This window comes from Mustela putorius, unplaced genomic scaffold, assembly GCF_011764305.1.
Source record: "Mustela putorius furo isolate JIRA1106 unplaced genomic scaffold, ASM1176430v1.1 tig00003896_pilon_pilon_pilon, whole genome shotgun sequence".
NCBI classification, from domain to species: domain Eukaryota; kingdom Metazoa; phylum Chordata; class Mammalia; order Carnivora; family Mustelidae; genus Mustela; species Mustela putorius.
This window is the reverse complement of record NW_025422045.1, coordinates 11306160-11323954: the sequence shown is the minus strand read 5'-3', so window position 1 is coordinate 11323954 and position 17795 is coordinate 11306160.

The window sequence follows — 17795 nt, the reverse complement described above, 5'->3', positions numbered from 1 at the left end:
TAGGCATACTCGAATGATTTGGTTTGAGTAAGAAAAAATTAGGAAAAGGAAGATGTGCCCCTTCTAGGCAGAGCCGTGGATCTTTCTCCCTGATGGGATGATTGTGGAAGCAGAGGATAAAGTGCTGCTCACATCAGCTAAGCTTCCTGAGTAGCTTTAAGAGCAGATGTCCTTGCAGATCCACACTGGATATGTAGCACAGACAAGAAATAACCGTATCATTAGTGATTGATGTTTTGGAGTTTGTCACTTACAGCATAGCCTATCTTATCTTGACCGATCCCTAATAGGAGATGCCGCCAGGAAACAAACCCTAAAAAGGTGTGACTGGCACTGATAAGGATGGTGAGCCATATTACACAATAGTGAAACATTTGGTAAAGATGTTGCCCGAAGTTACTTGGAAGGTAGATTATGTACCTAATGACCTTGTTCTCTAGAAGAATTAGTTAGGAAACATAATATTAGGGGGTACCTGGCTGGTCAGTCAGAAGAGCATAGGACTCTTGATTTCAGGGTTGTGAGTCTGAGCCCCATGTTGGGTGTAGAGATTACTTAAGAATAAAATCTTTTAGGTGTGCCTGGGTGGCTCATTTGCTAAGTGTCTGCCTTTGGCTCAGGTCAGGATCCCAGGGTCCTGGGATCAAGTCCTGTATTGGGTTTCCTGCTCCACGGGAGGCCTGCTTCTCCCTCTCCCACTCCCCCTGCTTGTGTGTTCTCTCTCTCTCTCGATATTTCTCTGTCAAATAAATAAATAAATAAAATCTTTAAAAGAAAAAAGAAGAATAAAAAAATCTTTTAAAAAGAGAGAGAGAAAGAAAACCTAATATGAATGGTGTGCCTTAGCTGTATTTGACAAGATATCAGAGAGAGAGAGAGGGATGGAGATGGACAGAGAAGGGGTGGGGGAGGACCCAGAGAGAAAGGGAGAGAGAGTGAGAGGGAGAGAGAGGAATTGGCTTGTTGGCAAATAGAAATGAAAAGCAAAAGAGTCCACAAATTCAAAGATTTGCAGAGTTGGAAGACAGACGGCAACTCACTACAATTAGATGAAAGATGAAATAGTGAAAACTCAATCTGACAACAAGGATCTAATAAAAAATATTGCTTTCACATCCACATTAAAAACCTCTGAGTGGATTAAGGCATCAGAAGACAGGTCTAACCAGAATGAGACTCTGGGGTTGACTGCCTCAGAAAGGGTGAATGAGGCCATTTTGACTGTGGGGATGGCATTTGGTGGCCAGAAATGTGGATTACAGACAGTCTCTAACTTAGCCATAGTTCAACTTACTGATTTTTTGACTTTATGATGGTGCAAAAGCATTCAACGGAAACTGTACTCCCCGTCATGAATTTGGATCTGTTCCTGGGCTAGTGGGTGCATGGTAGAATCCTCTCTGGTGATCCTGGGCAGGGGCAGTGGGCACAGCAACCAGGGAGCCAGGCCATCCATCACAAGGGTATACAACCAATCGGCTTAGAACCACTCTGTACCCAGACATCCATTCTGTTGCCCACTTTCAGTATAGGATTCACCAAATCACATGAGCTACTCAACACTTTCTTATAAACTAGGCTTTGGGTTAGAGGATTTGGCCCAACTGTAGGCTGATGTAAGTGTTCTGAGCACGTTTCAGGCAGGCGAGGCTGAGCTATGATGTTCGGTGTGTGAGATGCATCCTTGAGTGACAATATTTTATTTTATTTTTTTTAAGATTTTATTTATTTATTTGACAGAGAGAGAGATCACGATTAGGCAGAGAGGCAGCCAGAGAGAGAGGAAGGGAAGCAGGCCCCCTGCCGAGCAGAGAGCCCGATGCGGGACTCGATCCCAGGACCCTGAGATCATGACCTGAGCCGAAGGCAGCGGCTTAACCCACTGAGCCACCCAGGTGCCCGAGTGACGATATTTTAAAATTAGGATGGGTTTATGGTAAGGTAACCCCATTGTAAGTCGAGGAAGATCTGTATACTTGTCCTTATTGTTACTGAAACTAGGTTCACCTCTTGGTATGTGTTGAACCAAAAAACACAATCAACCCAAACAATTGGAAAAGGAAAGGTCTTACTTGCGACAAGCAAAGGAGAACACTGGGGTTGTTCCCCCAAAACAGTGTCTCCCTGAACAACAAGACTGGGGACATTTTAAGTGAAGGGTGCATACATATTCATGAAGAGGCTTGCGCAATGAGGAATACAGCAGGAAATTGGGATGAAAGTCACCTTAAGGTAACTCAGTCCAGGTTAAAGTCACAGGGCTGGCAAGGATTAGCATCAACAATTCTCAGGCTCCAGTTGGTTGGGTATCTAAATGCTCAAAGGGGTTTAAATCCTGCAAAGATAAGCCAAGAATGTGTGTCAAGTCAATCTTTACTTTCGAATCAGCCCTGGGAGTTTTACCACTGATTTATTGTCCCCGATATGATAAGGCTACCTACTGGCCTGATAGTGGCTGTTTTGTTTTTGTTTTTGTTTTGTTTTGTTTTTATTTTTAGTGGCCGCTTGTTCTTACTTCTTTTACAAGACGGCCAGGATCTTAACATGACTTTTCTTTTCTTTTTCTTTTCAGAATCTATTTATTTATTTATTTATTTGAGAGAGAGAGAGGGAGAGAGGACATGGGGGAGGGCCAGGAGCAGAGGGAGAAGCAGACACCCCGCTGAGCAGGGAGTCCCAGCAGGGCTCAATCCTGGCACTTCAGGATAATGACCCAAGCTGAAGGCAAACACTCAACTGACCCACCCACCCAGGTGCCCCCTAAAATGACTTTTCTTGTGTCGAGAAAGCTATGCCTGTCTTTCTTTTTCCAGGGACTCCTAACTCTTTCTGCTTACATTGTGGCTGTTCCCAAATATTTGGTTCTCTTCTCCTAAGCACATGGTAGGATTGTATTTCCCCAATTCATTTGAAATGAATCCTGACCATGTGACTGACTTTTTTTTCCCCCCCAATAAAATGGGAAAGGAAATCATGTATGTCATTTGGGGACAGAAACCTTAAGAGCTAGGGCTTACCGATTATTTCTTGATAAGGAGTCTCCCCTCCATCAGCCTGGGTCCCTGAGTGACCACGACTGAGTAGGCAGCTTTCTTTCAACCCATCACATAGTGTGAGCAAGAAATACTTCATTTGAGTTACTCCACTGAAATTTTAGAGGTTGTTTATTTTCTTACCATAGCATCCTTAACCTAACCTGACCAATCTAGTGTCCGGTGGGTTTATCTTTGTAGGAGAAAAACCATTATTAAGCAAGAAAGGAAATCCACAAGCCGTAAAGTGAAAAGAAAGTTACATTGGACAATATTCTAATTTTAACTCTCACACAGCAAAAAGACACTACAAGAAATTACATGTGGGGAAAAAGCATTTGCAGCACATATACAGAGCGTTAACATGAGCCATATACTGAAAGCATATCCGTAAACCGATGACAGAACAACCCAATAGAAACAATAGAGCAAAGGATATGAGGAAGTTGGGGACAATTGTTGTTTCCTCCTCCAGCATTGTTTGTCCTTCTCCTGACAAAAGCACCTAGATTTTCTTTGGGGGAGCTGCCCCTCTCCCATTCTCAGCCATGTGATTTGGGTAGGTCTGACCACACCAGCCTGCAGCTGGAGGTGGAACTCAGACTGGGTTGGGTCACATGGCAAACCCGAGCCAATCAGTGAGACTGGGAGTGATTGGATCAATTTTGGCACTTCCATGTATTTTTCTTTCTTTCTTTCTTTAACCAAGCACTTCTTTGAAAAATGAGGTCGCTCTGGTATGCTGACATGAAAAGATGTGTATGATATATTGTTCAATGAAACACAAGTTTCTGAGTCACGCATATGATAAGATCACATTTTTTCTAAGTAGGAAGGAGGGGGAAAGCCTATAACACATGGGATTATATCTTTGGATGAGCATAGAGAAAAGCCTGTAAGCTACAGACCAAATTGTTAGCACTGTGTATGATTAGGCTCTCAACCCTTCAGCTCTTTGTAATGCCAGGATGAGATTCCGCAAACTACACTTCTGCCTTGTGACACTGTGGTAACGGGGTGGTCATATGGGGTTCTAGGAGGCTGGAGAAGGAACTTCCTGTTCACTTCCTGAGGGCTTCCTGTTCCTATCAGAGTATCCTCAGTCATTTTTCACCCTGGCAGCTGCACCTGGTTCTGGTTTCCGGTATATGCCCAGAATGAACTTTAGAGTGCCCACTCCTCAGAGGTCTGGGTGCTGGCTTCACAGGCCCCTTCTCCACATTTCCTGGTTCAAACGACTCAGCCAGTCCCCTTTGTTCCTCAGGCCTCAGGATGGAGCCACCTCCCGCTGTTCCACGCGGTCCCTTTGCCTTCTCAGTCCACTACCTGTCAAGTTAACTGTCTTAGTTTGTTATTGCTGCTGTAATGGGCTTTAAACAACACACATCTATGATCTTACAGGTCCGAGTGGCAGAGTCCAAAGTGGGTTTCACTGGTTAAAATCAAGATGTCAGCAAAGCTTCACTCCTTCTGGAAGCTCTGGGGAAATCTACTTCTTTGCCTTTTCCAGATTCTAGAAATGACCTGCATTCTTGGGTTCATTGCCCCTTCCTCCACATTCAAGGACAGCTATGCAGCATCTTCAAATCTTTCTCTGACTCTCCTGCCTCCTCTATCCCTTATAAGGACCCTGTGATTACACTGGACTCAAATGGAGAATTCACAGTCATCTCCCCATCTCAAAATCCTTCGTGTAATCACATCTGCCAAGTCCCTCTTTCCACAACAGGTAAACGACCAGGTTCTGGAGATTAGGACATGGACATCTTTGGGGACTATAATATGTGTACTATCCCAAACCCCTAGATCAGAGGTTTGTAAACTTTTCCTGTAAAAGACCAGACAGTAAATATTTAAAGCTATGCAGACCATATGGTGTCTGTCACAACTCTTCAACTCTGCCATCATAGAATGAAAGCAGCCATAGATGACACAGAAAGGGATGAGCTTGGCTGTATTCCAATAAAACTTTATTTACAAAAATATGTGGCGGGTGGGATTTAGCCTGTGGGCCTTAGTGTGCCAACTCCACCCTACATAAAATTTTGTCTGCTAAAATGCTGATGTATTTTCTGTTTTCCTGACCTACACATTTTAATTAACTAAGGAAGGTGAAATTGAAGAAGTTAGTGAGGAGAGTATATAAATTTTCTGTATATAGATCTCTATATCATTTACTTGTCACAATTAGAACAGATTTCTTCTATGGCTAGGATATCCAATAAACAAAAAATTTACCCATTGTATGATTTTATCTCTATATAAAAATATGTTATTATACTAGCAAAATACTGTAAATAACCTAAACGTCCAACCGATGCCTGAATTGGTTGGATAAATTACATATTCACACAATGGCCAGTGCAGTGGTTCCCCAATTCACTCACACTAAAAATAAAAATCCTTACAATGGCCTATAAAGCGCTACATTTATTTATTTATTATGGTTTTTTTGTTTTGTTTTGTTTTTTAATATCTATCTCCTCCTGCTAAGTTACATGAGGATGGGGATTATTCTCACTTTTATGAACTGATGTATCCCAAGAGCCCTAAACAATACCTCTCACATATGTAGGTGCTCAATTATTATTTACAGAGTAAGTGAATAATGGAATATTTTGCGACCATTAAAAATAATTTTATAGAATTAAATTTCCACATTTAATGATGTGGGAAAATGTTTGAAATATATGAAGTAGGAAAAAGCCCATTACAAGATAGTATATACCCTATAACTTAATTCTCAAAAGTTATATGGAAAAATTTGGACAGGTATACTCTGATATATTAAACAGTAGTTACCTCAGAGTATGGGATTTTGAGTAGTTTTTATTTTAAAATTTTATTTTCTGGGGCACCTGGGTGACTCAGTCCACCAAGCATCCAACTCCTTATTTCCGCTCTAGTCATGAACTCAGGGTCTTGAGATTTAGCCCCGGAACCTGCTTCCCACTCAGCAGGGAGTCTGCTTCTTTCCTCTTCCTCTGCCCTTCCCCACACTTGTGCACATACATGCCCATTTGCTCTCTCAAATAAATAATAAAAAATAAATCTGAAAAAATTCTTATTTTCTTTTATTTTTAAGATAAAGGTTAGACTGTCTCTTTGAGATACATCTTAGGGGTCCCACTGCTTTTTCTCATGTGACTCTTTGGCCACAGGAAATAGTACACTGCCTAAATTACTGCCTTCCCTCGTCCCAAACAACAAAAAGCAAAACAAACAAAATAGCTCTGAGAAGAACCAAACAGCTGTCCTGATCCTAGTAAGAATTCCCAGAGAGCTAGCTAGCTGTTCTTCAAGGTCTACGTCACCAACAGCAAGCCTCTTGCCAATCTCCTGTCACTTCCCAAAAACTCTGAATGCCCTTGACACTTTATGGTCCCTTCAGAGGCACTCATTCTGTACGAATCTTCCCACCTAAAAATAGAAGCACCTTGTGGACAGGAATCCCATGTTAGGTTGAGAATTAATCTAGGTTAGTAATAAGAGTGATAGCTTGGAAGTCATTAAGACCTACTTGATCTTGGCAAGTTTCTTGACTCCTTGTTCTCATCTGTAATTTGGGATAATAAGGTCCATGTGACATGACTGTATAGGTGTACTTGTTAAGAACAAGGGCTTGTGGGGTGCCTCGGTGGCTCAGTCAGTTAAGCATCTGCCTTCAGCTCAGGTCATGATCTCAGAGTCCTGGGATGGAGCTCCACATCATGCTCTCCGCTCAGCAGGGAGTCTGTTTCTCCTTCTGCCCCTCTCCTGCTCTCTCTCATACTCTCTCTGTGACAAACAAAATAAATAAAATCTTTTAAAAAAACAAAGCTTTAAACAACTTCAAAGAACAAAGGCCTTGGGGCACCTGGCCAGCTCAATAGATACAGCATGCAACTCTTGATCTAAGGGGTCATGGGTTCACGCCCTAGATCGGGCATTGAGATTACTTCAAAAATAAAAATTAAAAAAGAACAAGGGCCTTGGCGTGAGAGAGGGCTTCATACCAAAGCTCCGTCAGTGTGTGAGCTATATCCTTAAGCAAGTCACTTTACCTCTGATCCTTAATACCCTTCTCTGTATGAAGGATCATTATGGCATCCATTTCAAAGTTACGGTGGAGGATAAAATGCAGTTGTAATCACTGTGACCTCCCTGGTCTGCAAATCACCCTCATCTTTCCCCAGTTGACGGCACTGTCCTCCTCATACGTCCCTGCTTCTCCCTTCCAGTCTCTTCGCAACACAGCAGCCGGGGTCCTCTGGTTGAAGCTCAGTTATATCCTGTCATTCCTTTAATGTGGGTCTCAGCAAACTGTTGCTCACAGGCCACACACAGCTCCCAAGCTCAGAATGGTTTTTACATTTTCAGAGAGTTGGGGAGAAAAGAATCAAAAGAAGAATAATATTTTGTGATACGTGACAATTATATGATCTTAGAACCACGTGTATAAATAAAGTTTGGTCAGAGAACAGCTACATCCATCTGCTTATGCATTGTCCCTGGCTACTTTCACTGCAGTGGCAGCCGGCAAAGCATACAATATTTACTGTCAGGCCCTTTCCAGAAAAAGTTGGTTTACCAACCCCTGCTCTAACACGCAGATCAACAGAAGAAAGTAAACTGTAAGCGCTCTGATGGCTTCTGTCTCACTCAGAGTAAAAGACAAAGGTCCTCGAGAGCCAGTCCCTTCATATAACCCTACCCTCTCCTTTACAGTCTCTCTGACCTCCCTGGTGGCCAGACACAGTCACTCTCGGCCTCAGGGCCTTTGTCCTGGCTGTTCCTTCACCCTGAAACACTCTTCCTGAGGTATCTGTACAGCTCAATCCTTCCTCTTCTTCAGTTGAATCTTGGCTCAAGGGTCACGTTCCCAGGGAGGGTCCCTAGGAACACTAGTTTGATATTCAAGCCCCCTCTGTGCCTCCTAAATGAGCATCTAATCCGGATACCACTTAATTCACTTTTTTTTTTTTCCACCTCTGTGGGTGTGTCCTTCCCACCAGAATTAAATCTCCAGGGCAGGGCTTTTTGCCCACTGTTATTTCCAAGCACTTACTACCTAGCAGATGCTAAGACAAATGGGTGGAATGAATGAATGAAATAAAAGAGAACAGAAAAAATTAAGCACTGTGCTTCACCCATAGGCAGTACTTCGAAGTGCTTACTATTGTTGGTATAATTATGAATGTTAGTATGTACAGAGGTGCCTGGTGTAAACAAACACTTAATAGATTTGAATCCCCCTTCCCTTCCCTTTCTCTCTCTTTCAGCACTTACAACGGTGCCTTACCTGTCCTGAGCACTCTCCTCTCTCACCTCCGTGCCCCTCCACGATCCATCATGGCAAGCTGATTACTGGGTCTCTGATCCTCGAACCTCTCCACCCCCACAACACTCCGCTCTGTGACTCTGGGCCTCTGTGATGAGGGGGACAGCATGCGTTTGATTAAGGGGATGCTGGTGGGCCTCCCCTTACCAGATTTGCCTGAATTGCTAAGGACTCCGGCTCTGGTGTCAGACACTTGAAAGACTATTCAAATGCAAAAGACTTAGAAGGTATGGAGGCCTGGCCCTAAAAAAAATTGTTATAAAGTCTCCAGGGGTTGGAGAAAAAAAAAAAAAAAGGACTATGTAATCACCATAGCTGGGCTTTGTTTAGATAAGAGTGTTTGAGGAATGCGTTCAGGATTATTTAAACTCAGACCATTTAAACTCTAAAGAATTCAAAAAGTAAGGGTAAATACTTAAATGACTTTAAAGATTTGCAAGATAAGAGGCTATATAACTTACATAGTTATATATAACTTGTATAACCTCCATCCATCATTCTCAGGATTATGTCATTTAAAATGGCATGTCTGGTGGAAACAAATGTGGGGAGGGGAGATGGAGTCCATGTGTAGGTGTATAATGAGATTATGCATCCTGGATTGCCTGGGGTCAGGTCCAATATAAGATATTCCGGAAAAAAAAAAAAAAAGATATTCTGGCACGGGCAGTCGGTGTATCTTAGATTTTGTTTCTGAAAATATGGCCACCATTTTAATTCATTGGGATCATCCATTCCCACACCCTTATGTTTTAAAAAAGAATGTGAGACCCAGAGAGGGACTTACCAACACTAGGCACAATTCCTGGCATATGGGTGCTAACTAAATATTTGCCAAATGATGAAACTTGGGCTGATAACTGAGCCTGGGTGGCTCAGTTGGTTGGGTGACTGCCTTCAGCTCGGGTCATGATCCCAGAGTCCTGGGATCGAGTCCTACATCGGGCTTCTTGCTCCATTGGGAGTCTGCTTCTCCCTCTGACCTTCTCCTCTCTCATGCTCTCTCTCACTGTCTTTCTGTCAAATAAATAATTTTTTTTTAATCTTAAAAAAAAGGAATTAGTGAGTTGTGGAGTTGAAACTCTTCCTCTGGCCCTCTCGGCTGGAGACCATCCAGCCCATTGTGTGCGGGATCTTGTCCAATACTGACCATGGAAGAGAGTATTACCGAGCCACAGATCCTTTAGGCAAGTGGGTTTGGGATTAAGTAAGCCTCTTCAACTTTACTGGGGCCTCTGGGCATCAGCTACACATTTCCTCTACACCTATCTCACTGGTAGTACATGATACCATTCTTACAGGCCCTTCCAAGAAATATGTCTTGCTCTGAGTCAGGTAGCCCTCCAACCTATCCCCCGACTGATTAGAACCGCCCTCAGCCAAGTGATACTCTCTCCCCAGGAGCAGCCAGCGTCCAATGCCTAGTGAGAGTCAAAAGACCTGACCCTACCCTCTCAATCTGGAGCAACTCTGAAAGGCCACCCAACTCCAGAACTCCTCAGGCAGTTGGCTGAGGTCTTTGCATTGACTCCATTGAAATCCATCTTCTTATCTGGACCCTCAACTCTATGGTCAAATAATCTTCGACAAAGCAGGAAAAAATATACAGTGGGAAAAAGTCTCTTCAATAAATGGTGCTGGGAAAATTGGACAGCTATGTGTAAAAGAATGAAACTCAACCATTCCCTTACACCATACAGAAAGATAAACTCGAAATGGATAAAAGAACACAACGTGAGGCAGGAATCTATCAAAATCCTAGAGGAGAACTCAGGCAGTAGCCTCTTCAACATTGGCCACAGCAACTTCTTTCAAGATATGTCTCCAAAGGCAAAGGAAACAAAAGTGAAAATAAACTTTTGGGACTTCAAGATCAAAATCTTCTGTACAGCAAAGGAAACAGTCAACAAAACAAAGAGGCAACCCACAGAATGAGAGAAGATATTTGCAATTGACAGTACGGACTAAAGGCTGATATCCAAGATCTATAAAGAACTCCTCAAACTCAACACACACAAAACAGATAATCACATAAAAAATGGACAGAAGACATGAGCAGACACTTCTCCAAGGAAGACATACAAATGGCTAACAGACACATGAAAAAATGTTCATCATCATTAGCCATCAGGGAGATACAAATCAAAACCACATTGAGATACCACCTTACACCAGTTAGAATGGCCAAAATTAATAAGACAGTAAACAACATGTGTTGGACAGGATGTGGAGAAAGGGGAACCCTCTTACTCCCACACTGGTGGGAGTGCAAGTTGGTGCAGCCACTTTGGAAAACAGTGTGGGGATTTCTTAAGAAATTAAAAATAGAGCTACCCTATGACCCTGCAATTGCACTACTGGGTATTTACTCCAAAGATACAGATGCAGTGAAAAGAAGGGCCATCTGTAACCCCAATGTTTATAGCAGCAATGGCCACAGTCACCAAACTATGGTAAGAGCCAAGATGCCCTTCAGTAGATGAATGGATAAAGAAGATATGGTCCATATATACTATGTAGTGCTATGCCTCCATCAGAAAGGATGAATACCCAACTTTTGTATCAACATGGACAGGACTAGAAGAGATTATGCTGAGTGAAATAAGTCAAGCAGAGAGAGTCAATTATCATATGGTTTCACTTACTTGTGGAGCATAAGGAATAACACAGAGGACATTAGAAGAAGGAAAGGAAAAGTGAATTGGGGGAAATTGGAGGGGGAGATGAAGCATGAGAGACTGTGGGTTTTGGAGGGGAGGAGGATGAGGGGGAGGGGGATGAGCCTGGTGGTAGGTATTAAGGAGAGCACGTATTGTCTGAAGCACTGGGTGTGGTGCATAAACGACGAATGCTGAAACACTGAAAAGAAATAAAATAAAATGAATGAATGAATAAATAAATAAATAACTATTAGAAAAAAGAAATCCAACTTCTTCCTCAGCTCTCACTCCTCACAGATGTTGATGCTGAGAGTTCTCCCCAGTTAAATTCCAGCATATAAATATCCACCTCAAAGTCTTTTTCCTACAGAATCCGTCCTAAGACAGAGGGGGAAGCAGACAGTGGAGCAGAAGCCTGCAGACCATCAGAGAAGACAGTAAACAAAAGCCAGGAGACAACAGACACCAAGGCCTTGCAGAAACTATTCAGAAGTCAGGAGCTACAATTAAAAAGAGAGAAGAAAAGTCAAGGGAGACCTAATCACTTTCTCAACGCCTCCTTAAAATCACTGATGTAACCTGAGTTGTCTCCCTTCCAACTTAAAAGGATCTCTAGGACCACCCTGGGCTGGGCTTCTGCCTTGCATCTTTATTGTCTTTCCACTTCCTGCTGTGATCCTGGGACCACATGACTGGGACACTCTGCCCACATTTGTCAGCCTCTCCCTTTGAGGAACTGGCCAGTGTTGTCTAAACCCCCAGCTTGTGGCTTCAGTCTTGCTCTGAATCAACTGATGACCCAGAACAAAGGTGCTTCCGCCTGTCTGACTCCGAGTACTGCGCGTCCCTCTGGACGCTGTCTTGGACTGTTGCCGGCTCCCCCAGGGGCTAGTCTGATGGCAGGGTCATTTTCTCTAGCTCCATCCTCTCTGGCTCTGGCTCCCCTTCTCCCTCCATTAACCCATGATGTTGAGGGTACAGCCAAGTACACGTATATTCTAATTATCTCCTCTTCTTTTTTGGGTTTAGTTTCCCCTCAAAGAAAATACAGATGTGGCTCCTTACAATTTTAGGGGTTCCCCCCCCATTTCTTGCTCTGTTGGTTTGCATGTTTCATTCTTTAGCAGGAGATGTGTTTAAGCCTTAAAAATTCAGTAGATCAGAAGTAAGGGTTGTGCAGAACATCAAACTAGTGGAATGAAGTGTTCACATTGCGTCTGAAACGTGAGTTCAACTACTTCTTGTCGTAATATACGAGTTTATTTAAAAAAAAATGTTAGGGGTGCCTGGGTGGCTCAATCAGTTAAGCATCTAACTCTTGATTTTGGCTCAGGTCATGACCTCAGGGTCGTGAGATAGAGCCCCACATCCAGCTCCACACTGCATGTGGAACCTGCTTAAGATTCCATCTTTCTTTCTACCCCTCCCCTGCCCGCACACTTGTGCTCTCTATCTAAAAAATAAAGAAATATAATTTTAAACATACACAAAGAAATCATGCGATGAACCTTCACATACCCATTATCCAGCCTAATCTACCTGAAATGTACATATTTATTTCTACTGTGTTCAGTTTAATGAATCAGTAGATGATGATGGTGATGTTGAATCAACTAATTTCCTCGCAGGTAACTGAAGGTCACCTTAAAATGACAACTACTGATCACATTCTCTGATGGACCTGAATCATCATTCTCCTTCAGACACGCATTCCTGGGACTCCTTACATTGAATTGGCAGGCAAAAATTAATTCTTTTTTCTACATATTTTTTTTTCTGTGTTCTTTTTTCTGCATGTCTCTTGAATCCACCCCCTTCTATCTCCACCTACTTTTACGGTTTTGGGTCCTCAGTCATCTCTTGTCTGTGTAACAAGATTTTGTATCTTGAGATTTTAATATTTTATCTGTCCCCCATCCCGACCTCTGCCCCCTATTTGCTTCTCTCTTTCTCTCTCCCATTCAAGCAGAAGGTCCGCATTGAACTAGGAAACCTCGAGAAAGGTCTGAGGCAGAGCAGAAGGCAGAAGGAGGCAAAACTTTCTGGGTTTTGTTTTCCGAAAACTCAAGGAGCTTGAGAAGAAATTAGAGGGTTTGCAAAGGAGAAAAGGGAAGAAGGCTATTTGCAGGTATAGATAGTGTTTAGAGGCAAAAATAGAATTCCTTGGTGGGGCAGGCCCCTGTCCCTGGGGAGCCTAGTTCCGCGTCCCATGTAGTTGCAAGTCCCCGGAGATGAATGGCTGCTGTCTACATCCAGGGTCTGTGACTATAAGCAGACTCACAAAAGATGCCCAAATCCTCCAAAGGTGGCACAGAGGTCAGAGAACTGTTGGGCCTGAAGGGACAAGAACCAAGGGTCTTCTTGGTGGTACCCTATGTCTAGCACATTGCTGTCCACCCCCATCTTGACAAGGGGTGAGGCTCTGGGGCTGTGTGGCACCACCCCTGCTGGTGAAATGGGCAAGAATCTCAGGTCAAGTCGCAGTCCGTGAAATAACTTGTCTGGTCTCCCAAGGCAGCCGAGGAGACTAAGAGGATCTCGGGCCTGTACTGCCCCAGACTTCCTAAGACTCGCTGAGCCACGGGATGATGCCTGGCCTCAGGTTCCTCATCTGTGAAATGGAGCTGCCACGTCTACGTGGTAGGGTTCCTGATGAGCGCAAGGTGAGAGAACGGAGATGAAATACCCCATACTACTCAAATGTCTGGGTTTTGGAACACTATTGGGAAGAACACCAGTGAAGACCATTTCATGTGTAATAACCCCAGCCCTGAGGTTCCCCTGGGGCTTCAAGGGCACTGTTCCCCCCAGAAGGCTGGGCTCTGCCGTGTCTCAGCCTGTGCACAGCCTACTCCCCTTTCCTGAAACATCTCTTCCAACACCACCCCTCCCCGGCTTTCCCTCTGCAACCTCCTATTGATCTCCTGGTCTCAAGGTAAGAGGTCGCCTCCTCTGGGGAACCTCCATGAAACACACTCCACCCAAACATTTGGGTGACACACCCCTTCTCTGGGCAGTCCTGACACGCAAGCTCTGAGCTTTAACGCTGAACCCCCCCCCCACTCCCCAGCCCACCAGCCTACTCCTCCCTCCCTCCAGACCCCACCTCCAACTAAACTAGCAAGCTCCTGCCGAGTGTGGGCTGTATCTTGTTTATTATTGTATTTCTAAGGTATAGAACAGGGTGTCACCATAATAGACACTTGGTATTATATTTTAAATAAAGGGAGGGACAGATATGCCCTCTGAGTCATCATAGACAGATTCATTTATGGCCCCGAGAACTTCAGTGCCAAGTATATGTCTTATTATAATTGAATTTCTTGAAAATTGGCAATCCGGATACAGCTTGAATATAACATACTAGCTAGTCACCGCCCACCCACAGGCACATCCTAAGTTCCTCCTTGAAGGGCTTGAAAATTCTTTGGCTTGTCTCATGGTCCCCAAGTAAGTTCTCAAAAAACATCAGCTGAGTAATTGGTAAACATAATACATCTTTCCCCAACGAGTGCAGGGACAGAATTAACGACGTAAATTCCTATTCTTCACCATGACTCAGAGCTGATGGGTGTTCTAGGTTTCATAAATTGTGGGAACTGGGAACAGGTCTTTTCCTCTTCACACCATATCAAGGTCCAGTATATGTGGACCTTGATATGGTGTGCCATCCTGATGCCAGGAAATATGATGGCATGATATTCTAGAGCCTAGATTCCAGACAGCCCTGCCTTCAGTTGTTTCCAGTCCGATACTGGAAGAGAAGAAACAGTGCACCATTCTTGATCTTAATCGGGGCTTCTGCTCCAGTCCCCAGACTTGTGTTCTGCTCTCTTTCTGGACCTCAAGCTAGTCAATGAGAAGTTAATGAACTAGGACATCAGCTGATCCAGAAATGAACAACAGCCCTAAACATTGACTAGACTGATCAGCCACAGACATTTCATAATGAATGATGGGAGGGAAATTCAGTCTTACTCACAGCAAACAGTACTGGATTAAAATGTCTCCCACAATACCATGACAAGCAGTTGTGCCATTAAAATTACAAATGGCCACTTAAGCTAATATATTTTGCTTGCCTGATGCCCTCTGGTGCTGTTCATCTCTCTACCAGTGATGACACAGATATGTGATATCTTGGTTTTTATCTCAGGCTGGAATAAGAACAATGAAGTCTTCTATAAAGTTTTGGATGGCTGGTCTTAGGACACAGCTGTCACCCTTAACAGCACCCAGCAGACTCTGGCCACAATGATGTATTTCCTCCTCAGGAAAATATGGATGTAGAGACGTAGACTTTTTTCCTGTGTGGCTTCCCTATCTCCCTCAGCCTTTTTTTTTTTTTTTTAATAGAAGAACAAACTTTGACTGATGGGCCCAGGGATGGGCATTGCAGCAAGCTGGGCCAATAAACTCCCTCTTGGGGAATCTAGAATCCAGATTAAGAGGTCCCATTGTCTGTCTGACTGGTTTACAGTCAGGACTTAGAAACTCAGAATTGGGAGTGGTGATTTTTTTTTAAAAGATGTATTTATTTATTAATTTAGAGAGTGGGGAAAGGCAGACAGAGAGAGAATCTCAAGCAGATTCCCTGCTGAATGTGGAGCCTGACTTATGGGTTCATCACATGACCCTGATATCATGAAGCCAGTGGAAACCAAGAGTTGGATGCTTAACTGACAGAGCCATCCAGGTGCCCTGGGGAGTGGTGATTTCTACCACATTTATCTGGTCCGTGGAACAAAGAAAGCCAAAATGCAGTTCGAAAAAATTACCAGTTTGAATGAGGACTTCACTGCCTCCATTCTGACCTCAAACTTTCTAGTGGGGCTCTTCTTTCCAACTTGTCTCTAGGACCCTGAGCACAAAGCATCCCCCGATGGGAACTGAAACTCCCCCTTCAGCAACAAGGACTGCCCTGAACCAGCAAGACCCCGCCCATGAATGCCTCCAAGACAGTGGTGGACTTGACCTTCACTGCTCCCCTGTGCATACCCACCCACCTTTGTCCCACATTCCCCTTACATAAACCCAGAAGTGTTCTTGGCACATTGGAGGCTGTCTTTGAGGTAGATGTCAGTTTGCTGTCTTCCTGGTATTGGCCTCACTGCAATAAATTCCTTCCTGGTTTCACCACCACTTATTTTTCTGCCTTTGGGTTTTGTCAGCAATGAGTGGCCAAACCTGGTGTGTTCGGGACCCCTGGAGCCAGATGCCCTTGCACCCCGCGATGTGTGGGCTACAGATTTATTCTATAACCAATTTGGTTTAATATGTTAGTCAAAAGATTTATAACTAATACACTGACCATGTTGTGGTGAATATAAATGAATATAAATTGCAATAGAAATTTGAGGAGAGGAGGCATTATTTATACCACTGGTATAAATTACCTCAAGAGCACTGATAATAGTAAGCAAACACTAGGGGCGACTGGGTGGCTTAGATAGTTAAGCATCTGCCTTCGGCTCAGGTCATGATCCCAGGGTCCTGGGATGGAGCTCTGCATCGGGCTCCCTGCTCAGCGGGGAGTCTGCTTCTCCTTCTCCCTTTGCCTCTCCCCTCTGCTCATTCTCTCTCTCAAACAAGCAAAAATTTTTAAAAAGTAGTAGCCTAATAGCATACAGTAAAATCATTAGGAAATGATGAGTATTGAGTATTTATTACTCTTGTATAATTTATTTAATATATTCAAATTTTAATTTTAATAATGGCCATGTTTAATAGCTGGCCAAGTTCCTGCAAATTTGACCATCTGCTTTTGCAAACTGGTACCCGTCAGCTCCAGCACACCACTCATTGGGACGAATGTTTGATGGTCAAATTAAATACAGGTTCATGGTCTGGTTAACATGATAGCTAAGCCAGAGTCATGTCACCTAAACCCTCAGTACCAGTGCTTGACACATGCATTCTTTTGTTGCTGGTCTTGTGCCTAACTCAGAACCTTCTCATTCCCCATGGAAACTGTTCTAAATCTTTACCCATCCTCCTTCTGGAAGAAGTAAGGCCCCACCCTTAACAAGGCTCCCCCACCCCCACTCAGGGCTCCTGCTCTCAGCCATCTCCTCTGGGACATCAAGCCATTAATTGCAGTCAGCACATCCCAAACCAAACTCATTATAATGTTTCTGCCTGAACTTGCTCTTCCTCCCCCTTCTCCTCTTCTTCTTCTACACCCTAACTACAAAGAACTGTTTATTCCCTATCTCATTTAATACCATCCCAGTTCATTCTGCTCACCAAGTTGGAACTCTCTGCGCAAAGGTTCTCAACCTTGGTTACGTTCTCAGGTCCCTGTGCCTAGGGACTAGGGCCATAACTCTAGACTGACTTAGTCTGAGGTGTGGCCGGAGCAGTGAGGGAGGGGAGATCCCCAAGATGATTCCGATGCGCAGCCAAGGGCAAACCACTGCTTTAGGGCCATTCCTACCTCATCTCTTCGCATTATCTTTAACTGTTTTCCGAAGACCAGGGCAATTCTGCCTCCAAAGAGTTTCCCACACCTATCCCAGGTCTCCGTTTCATCTGACCTGGATTCCATTGCCACCTCACCTGAACTAACGCAGTGGTGATACGACCTCTCTCCCCACCGGCTCTCCTTGAGTACGTCCTCTTGCAATTACCAGAGTGAGCTTTCCAAAATACAGGTCTGGTCGTGTCTGAACACCCACTTGAAAGCCATTAGAGTGACAAGCGTTTGCACCGCAGCATCTGGGATGCCAGAAACAGAGCATCTCATTATCTTTCTAAATCAAATTAAATTCACTCTGAGCGTCC